We start from the raw sequence: 7,877 nt of genomic DNA on the forward strand, positions 1-7,877 counted from the left end.
ACCGCAAAAAAAAAAAAAAAAAAAAAATACAACGTAGCAGTCAGACTCTGGGTTCTGTCCTTCACACTCATTTTCTAGATTAATATTCATGTCAATCCTAGGAGGTATTAGTGCTGTCATCTTCGGGATAAGGAAGTTGAAGCAAGAAAGACCACGATATCTGCTAATGGTCACACAGCTAGTAAGAAGCGTAGCTGTGGTTTACCTTGATTTCTTTAAACTTAGAGCTCAAATATTGGAGCATTACAGCCAATGTTTCTAATACATCACCTGCATCTTCCTTGACTCTACCTCTCAAATCAGAATCTCTGGGGATGGGCTCCAGGCATCTGGATGCTAAGACATGACTCCAGTTATTCTGATAAACACCAAAGAAAGGAAACCACTACGCTGGGTGATTTGGCCGCTTACTCTACATACACTGGAGTTTAGGTTTGACATGAGAGGCAACTGAGAAAGAAAATTAATTAGTCAGAGGAAGATATGGCATTATATTATAGAGGAGAAAAAAATATCCAAACTAGGAATTTTAAGATCTTTTAAGATCGTCAAGATTCTTGTATTAAATAATGGGGTCATCTTAACCTCTTTGAATTTGTATCCTTATCAATTAAAAAAAAAATCCTGTTCAGCCTACCTAAGTAGAATTGTTATGAAAATATGATGAGAAAATAAATGTTATTAGTTCTGAAAAGCAAAGGCCTGTAGCCACAATGAAGTTATGATGAAAATAATGTCCCAAGTGTTCAGTCTTAAGGCTTTGAATAACACAGTTTGTTAAAGAAGAGGTAAGGTTTCCTTCTCCTTTATGCAGGTGAGTCAGAGACCATGCAAGGTCGAGAGCCTTAAACTGAACAAGGTGAAATATGATTAGGAAGACGCTCCAGAGAACTGGCAGACCTATATGACGTTTGCAATAAAGGAGGTAGAGGAAAAGACAGGAGAGCCTTCTTCTAGAGGTTCAAGGTTGAGAACGGGGTGCTTGGGTTTAAACGGGAAATTGGTACCAGGTGATGTATAGAGGGATTGAGTATAGAAGGCAGTCAAGGTCATTGGAACATGAGGAAGAGCAGAGAAAATGGTATTCAGAGTCATTTACTTATTTTTTCACTCATTCATCAGATATTCATTGGGCATTTCAATGGTCTCACTCTAGATTTGCTAGGGTTCTGGAGAGGAATGAGAGAGTCCCTGCCTTCTAGGGGTGCATGGTCTGGGTGGGGTGGAGCTGGTGGTAAAAGTGAGTAATTCCAAGAGGTAAACGATGTGCTTTTCCAGTGTTGGCACTGCTGGGAAAGGAGGAACTGAAGTCGCCGGAAGGGTGGGTGGAGGGGGGAACTAGAGCGCCACCTAGAGGGAGGATTTGCCTGGGAAAACCCTCCCTTGGCGCCGTTAATCTCAGACTCATTCAGTTTCACCCAAATTCCACAGCTGAAGGTAGAGGACTTGCTATCGTTCCCTCCATGTCTGTGATTTCATTGAAGAACAGTCATCTCGTATCTCAGTATAAAAAGTGGAAGAAGTGGGAATAAAAGGTGAGAGATACAGAATGCTATTTGTGCCTTACAATGATGTTTTGGTTTTTAATAAGCACAATTCTTAGAATTAAGAGCCCAAGTGTCCGTTACTATGACTTACTTCATTCACGATTAATATGTAACAATAGATTTTTTTCACTAACTATGAAGTTTCAGAATCTAAGAACTCTGCTTTTAGGAAACTCACTATGATGATGTTTTTATTTGAAATATCACTTTATCTAAACCTACTATGAAGAAATGGCTCCAAAATAAAGCCCAGTAGAAAAAATTAAGTTGTTTCTCAAAATATCTTAAGCATGAACTATTCACTGTATTCCCTGCTTACTTTGAAGAAATAGGGATTTGTGGTGAATGTCATCTACATAACCAAATCTGCAATATTACCATAATTATAATGCCCTCTGATAACGTTACATTATAGTTATCCTTCTAAACCACAGAAGTCTTAACTTGTCATTTACCAAATACTAAAATAGGAACAAAAGGCTTGTTATATTTGACAATCTAGAAAGATCGTATGACACCTATGCCCTGTGGAAAACGATTCCACATACAAGACTGGCAAGAAGTGCATGGAAAAATGGCCCAGTGGATGGAAAATTGAATGGGCCATAAACATCAAGAATGGAGAACTTTCCAAAGTGAGGCTGTGGCCCAAATTCCACTCAAGCCAATTGACTCTGGAAGGAAAACAGCTGGCCCAGCTTGTAAAGAGAAGCTCCATATCTGAATATTATTTTACCCCAGGGCAATGACATGGTTTTGTGTCAAAAGGAAACATAAGTTCTCTGATTATTCATTAGAACTGCAGCCAAAAGAGACAACATTCATCACCCTTAGAGAAGCTCCACTCAGCATCCAAACAAGGGCTGTTGGGAGGCCTGACTCACCTGATGCTTAAAGATGAGCATCTCTTTAAATGGGACTGACCTGCACTCAGGTGTAAACCAGCTTGCTCCCTGATCACCCTGGGTGGTCTCAGTTTGGGCATTACCTTTAGGAGGGAAGTCAAGGGCAGCCATCCTATTCACTATGTCACCATATTAAAAAGTGTAAGTGTTGGGAGAACTGGAATTTATAACCTGAATTCTAACTACTGGCCCTCAATCCACCATTAACTAATACACCATTTCGAACAAGCCACCCAAACTCAGTCTCCTGAGAAAATTTTGCATAGTAATAAAATGCCACATGGCAAATAAGAATATGATCAGAATTCACATGAGAATGTCATTTAAATAAGAAAGCAAGAGTATCTTCAAAAGGAAAAAAATATTTAAACCCAAAATACTTAATTTCTAAGATTGAGTTTATTGATAAAAGTGATTAAATTGTTTGGGGACCTTATTTCTCTCAAGTTATTTCCAATGATCAGGTTCTGTGAAAATTCAAACCAGGCCACTAGCTTTTCTAGAGTAAAAACATCAAAAATGTTCATTAAAAAACGTGGGTTCTGCCACATATTGCTATATGTGAAGACTAAATAGGTACAGGGAAATTTTCAATAAATCAGTAAATTTATTATACCCAATACCATGAAAAGAGGTCTAGGAAACCACAAAGTTATGTATTATAAACATAATAGATTGTACTATAAATATTTTAAATATATGTTATCATCCTCATTCTATATAATACCCCATCGAAAAGTCAGAAAATAAAAAGTCACATATTAACTGTAGTTTCTTTTCTCTCACACTCTAGCTTTGAAAATATAATACATTTGTACCGACAAGCAAACATCTGGAACACAGCACCTAATGCGTTAAGTATGGCTTCAGGTGGGTGTTCCTTATAGAGGCCTTTCCCTAAATGATTAAAAAAAAAAATGTCCTAAAAGAGGCCTGGGAACAGGAGGAGAGGAAAGATCAACTTCTACAGATTTAAAATACGATTAGAGAATTAAAAGCACCGAAGTTTCTTAAAGCACAAAATAATGGTATTAGAGGTTTTTTTCACAACATAATTTTTCAAAAGCTCATCCTCTAATTTAAATGAGAAAGTACAAATATTGCCACTCTAAAATAACTCGTGTCCCAAAGGGAGGAAAAAAGAAAATATCCACTCCAATTTTCTTTGAATTTAACTGGACTATACATTTTTTTTTTAATGATTTGGTCTTTAGAATGCATAATTTACTTAAAAAGGAACATAATGAAGATGGAAAATAGAAGCTTTATTTTCTACGCTGGGAGACACCTCTTTTGTTTCACTCCCATTACCTTTCAATATTTCAAATATCAGTTCATCCCCAGATGATCAAGGGGCTAAAAAGGGCTTTGCTGTTTCGTCAACTCCACGTTTGCCTGAGATCATGAAATTGCTTCGTTATATTATTAGTTCGAAAGCTCCTCTTGATAGTTCCTGGACCTCCTCCCAGGCCCTTCCCTCCAACACACACCCGTAGGTCGCCTTTCTCAAGTTGTTAAAGCAAAATGCCTAAATAACCCTCCAGATGAAAACAAAAGATACCGAAAGGCTGGAACTTTGATTTCTCTCGAATTGTTCATTCTCCCCAACCATCACCTCCCCCCACCACATGCCACTCCTACTTTTTCAATGTATCCCCCAGACGTACAGAGCAGCTGTTAACAGAGGTAGGGGTGAGTTAACAGGAGTGTAGATAAACTCAGTGTGTGTTCTGGTGTTCCTGCGTGTTCTGTTAAAGAAAAAGGTGTGTGTGTGTCTGTGTGTGTGTTGAAGAGAGAACAAGTTTTATGTTCTGTGTGTTAAGTAGAGAAGGGAAGTTGAATACATTCCTCTCTTTTAAAATATTTTAACTTATTAGAAACATCAACTCAGAAACTAAGAATCTAGCAGATTGGTAATTAATATACCCTAGCTTTATGTGGGTGAAATAAAAAGTTCAAGTGTCTCTGTACAGGGCAGTTCTTAAAATTATTCAAATGAGAAATGGGATTCAAGGTGTGTCTTTTAAACTTTGGACGTAACCATTTCTAGAACCATTCCTGGGCTGGCAGGCAGGACAACGAGTGCCCGGAAGCTCTGCGAGGGACCCGCAAGGTCAGCTGGCACTGGGAGGCACAAGCCCCCACTTGGTACCTAGAAATGCCAACTGAGACGCATCAGCTGGCAAGCCCTGGGGCAATCCGGGAAGCAGGGGAAGGATGGGAAAATGAGCCCTGCTTGCTCAGGCTGCCTGACTTTCTCTCTCTTCTCTACCCAGCCACAGACACACCTACTAACTCAGGTTTTACAAAGAGCAAAGCCCCTGCATGTTCTCCATTCCGCTGGAAGCAGGAACACAGTCCAAATGAGCACATAACATCACAAAAGCTTCTTTCCTTCCACCCATCTATGGGCACCCTGACCATCCTGACCAGACGCCCCCCAAATATGCCTCTGCGGCAAATCAGTTTTGAAAGCAGCCGCACCAGCAAAGACACCAGCAGCCCCTCTCCCACTCCTACCACGATCATCCGCGGGCACCCAGAAAAGCGGCGGAGGATGAAGGGGAAGTCGATCGGAGAGCCCTCGGAGGAACCGCGCATTCCCTTCCACTTACTCGGAGTTGCAAACGTGCCGCGTGCGCTCAGGCTGCCTTTGTTGGTCGGGGCGAGGCTTCCTGCCCGGAGTTCAGGTACCCGAGTCACTGCTGCTCGCGGCCGCGCCTGTTCCGCGCCGCCGGCACGCACGGTGGCTCACTGGTCTCTTTCTTCCCTTTTCCCCACTTTGGCTTTTCCTCTGCTCTGCGGCTCCCTTGGCGGGATTTTCGGACTGGAAGGCGGGGAACCAGACGGATCCTGCGTCGGAGTGGAGCACGCCCTGCCGGGGAGGGGACGGAAGGGAAATGGAGAACGGGAGGGAGGAGAGGGGCTGGCAGGGGGAAGGCTGGGCGAGGCGGGGGGGGCGCCTTTCCCTCGAGAGCTGATTGGGAAACTCATTAAAAGCAGGGTTCACCAGGGGCAGTATCTCCCCACCCGCGCCAGCACGCGGATTTGAACCCAGAGGCCAGAGGATGAAGAGCCCTGTTCCGTTGTTAGCAGAGACAGATGCAATATCTCTTTCCCAGACTTTGTGCATGACCTTTTCTTTAGGTGGGTGCGTACCCCACTTTATCAAGTAGCGCATCTTAAATGGACGATTGATGGCATCTTAAACTACAGTTTGGGCCCCCGGCGGTTCTTTTTAAATGATATTCAGGGTGGAAAAGCAGTCTTCAAGACCAGGCTCTCATTTGTCCCCACGCCTATCGCCCTCGCCCCGCACAGCTTCAGTCACTTCAGCTGTCAGTCCCATCGCACCTGCGCGTCACCACATGTGCAAAGGACTTTTTTGCGCTTGTCACAGAGTGACAGATGTCTGCAAGTTCCCAATTAAATGCCACTTTCCTTTAGGGGGCTCTTTCCTTTTCTGGCTTCCTTGGTGCATTTAGTGACCTATTTAGTGACATGCCTTTGACACCCAAGAATTTAGGGGATTAACGAACGTAGCTCGAACTCCGAGGTTTGTAAAACTCAGACGCTGGACTTCTGTGTCTTTCTGGAATTACATTTTTCTTCGAATGAGGAAAGAAGCTAAGATAATATACCTAGGATTGTTTAAGTAACACATAGATGAGTGTCTGTGATATAGATGAAAGTACTGCGCAAAAATGATTAAGTATAAAACAAATTTGCCCAAACATATTCTCAAAAAGGAAATTTTGAGGTTCTCCTCTGCTCATCCGTTGTTTCCTGCTCTTCGTCTTGCTGCTTTTACTTCCTTTCAGCTTATCATTTGATGGCGCCCACCCCAAATGTGGTTGCAAAATATACTTCCATTTCCTGTAGTTCTGAGGTAACATCCTTTTGATTCAGTTTGATAAATATCTATTAAGTGCCTTATATAACTTTTTTTTATTAATTTTTATTGGAGTATATAGAGTTGCTTTACAATGTTGTGTTAGCTTCTGCTGCACAGCAAAGTGAATTTGTTATATATATATATATATATATATATATATATATATATATATATATATACACCCAGGTCACCACAGAGCATTGAGCAGACTTCCCTGTGCTATACAGTAGGTTCTCGTTAGTTATCTATTTTATACATAGTAGTGTGTATATGTCAATCCCCATCTCCCAATTCATTCCACCCCCCTCCCTGCTTGGTTTCCATACGTTTGTTCTCTACATCTGTGTCTCTATTTCTGCTTTACAAATAAGTTCATCTGTACCATTTTTCTAGATTCCACGTATAAGCGATAGTATATCATATTTGTTTTCCTCTTCCTGACTTACTTCACTCTGTATGACAGTCTGTAGGTCTATCCACGTCTCTGCAAATGGCACTATTTCGTTCCTTTTTATTGCCGAGTAATATTCCATTGTATATATGTACCACATCTTCTTTATCCACTCCTCTGTTGATGGACATTTAGGTTGCTTCCATGTCCTGACTATTGTAAATAGTGCTGCAATGAACACTGGGGTGCATGTATCTTTTTGGATTATGGTTTTCTCTGGGCATGTGCCCAGGAGTGGGATTGCACAGTCATACAGTAGTTCTATTTTTAGTTTTTTGAGGAACCGCCATACTGTTCTCCATAGTGGCTGCACCAATTTACATTCCCACCAACAGTGTAGGAGGGTTCCCTTCTTTCCACACCTTCTCCAGCATTTATTGTTTGTAGATTTTTTGATGATGGCCTAAGTGCCTTATATAACTCTTAAAATTTACATGTACTTTGAACTCAACCTAAACCCCAAAATAAGAAGCATTGTTTTGTGGGAAGTGGTTCTTAGAGACTTAGGGACTCTGGCGGCTATGTAGACAAGTGTACCATGGAGGAGCTGGCTGGGGACAAAGAGCTATTTCTATACGCAGTGCTTTGAATCAGTCAATCAATCCATCCATTTTTTCAAAAGCAGAGGCATCAGAAATTCACTTACACACCTCTAGTCTGTCCCCATAACCAAACTCTCCATACACCTGCCACACACCATCCTCAAATGAAATAAATGACTAAGGAACTATCTTCCTTCTACACACAGACTTCCTGTTGCCTGTTTCCCTTTTGTGATCCCATTTACCCAATGAAATACAGCAATGTTTGTTTTAATCTGATTTTACCTGTATAAATTGTGGAGGAATGGACATTATCACTTTTATTATTATTTTTCCCAGACCCTTTACTGAAAGAGACTTCTCCATATTCACTCTCACTCGGTAGGGGTGAAATTTCCAGGCTATTAAACAAGGAGTTATACATTTTCTCTACCTTCTTAAACATAATCGTAACATCTACAAATGTAACATGTTGCTACCATGGTGTTTATCTATAGGGTTGATAAAGTAAGCATGAGATCCCCACGATTTCTACTC

At 41.2% G+C, this 7,877-nt stretch overlaps 1 protein-coding gene across 2 annotated transcripts in view; it reads right to left on the minus strand.

Moving 5' to 3' along the window:
- Window positions 1–5,964, minus strand: part of PTN (pleiotrophin) — a 103,312-nt gene extending 97,348 nt beyond the window's left edge. Inside the window, exons 1-2 of one of the 2 annotated variants that reach the window (XM_007466593.1) lie at window positions 5,954–5,964; window positions 5,068–5,305 (exon numbers count right to left, since the gene is read on the minus strand). The gene's annotated coding sequence lies outside the window, so the exon portion shown is untranslated. Of the gene's footprint in view, window positions 1–5,067; window positions 5,456–5,953 lie in introns of those variants that run through there. The other variant, XM_007466592.1, reaches the window with a different exon arrangement.
- Window positions 5,965–7,877: the final 1,913 nt, after the last annotated feature.

This window comes from Lipotes vexillifer, unplaced genomic scaffold, assembly GCF_000442215.2.
Source record: "Lipotes vexillifer unplaced genomic scaffold, Lipotes_vexillifer_v1.1 scaffold71, whole genome shotgun sequence".
Lineage (NCBI taxonomy): Eukaryota > Metazoa > Chordata > Mammalia > Artiodactyla > Lipotidae > Lipotes > Lipotes vexillifer.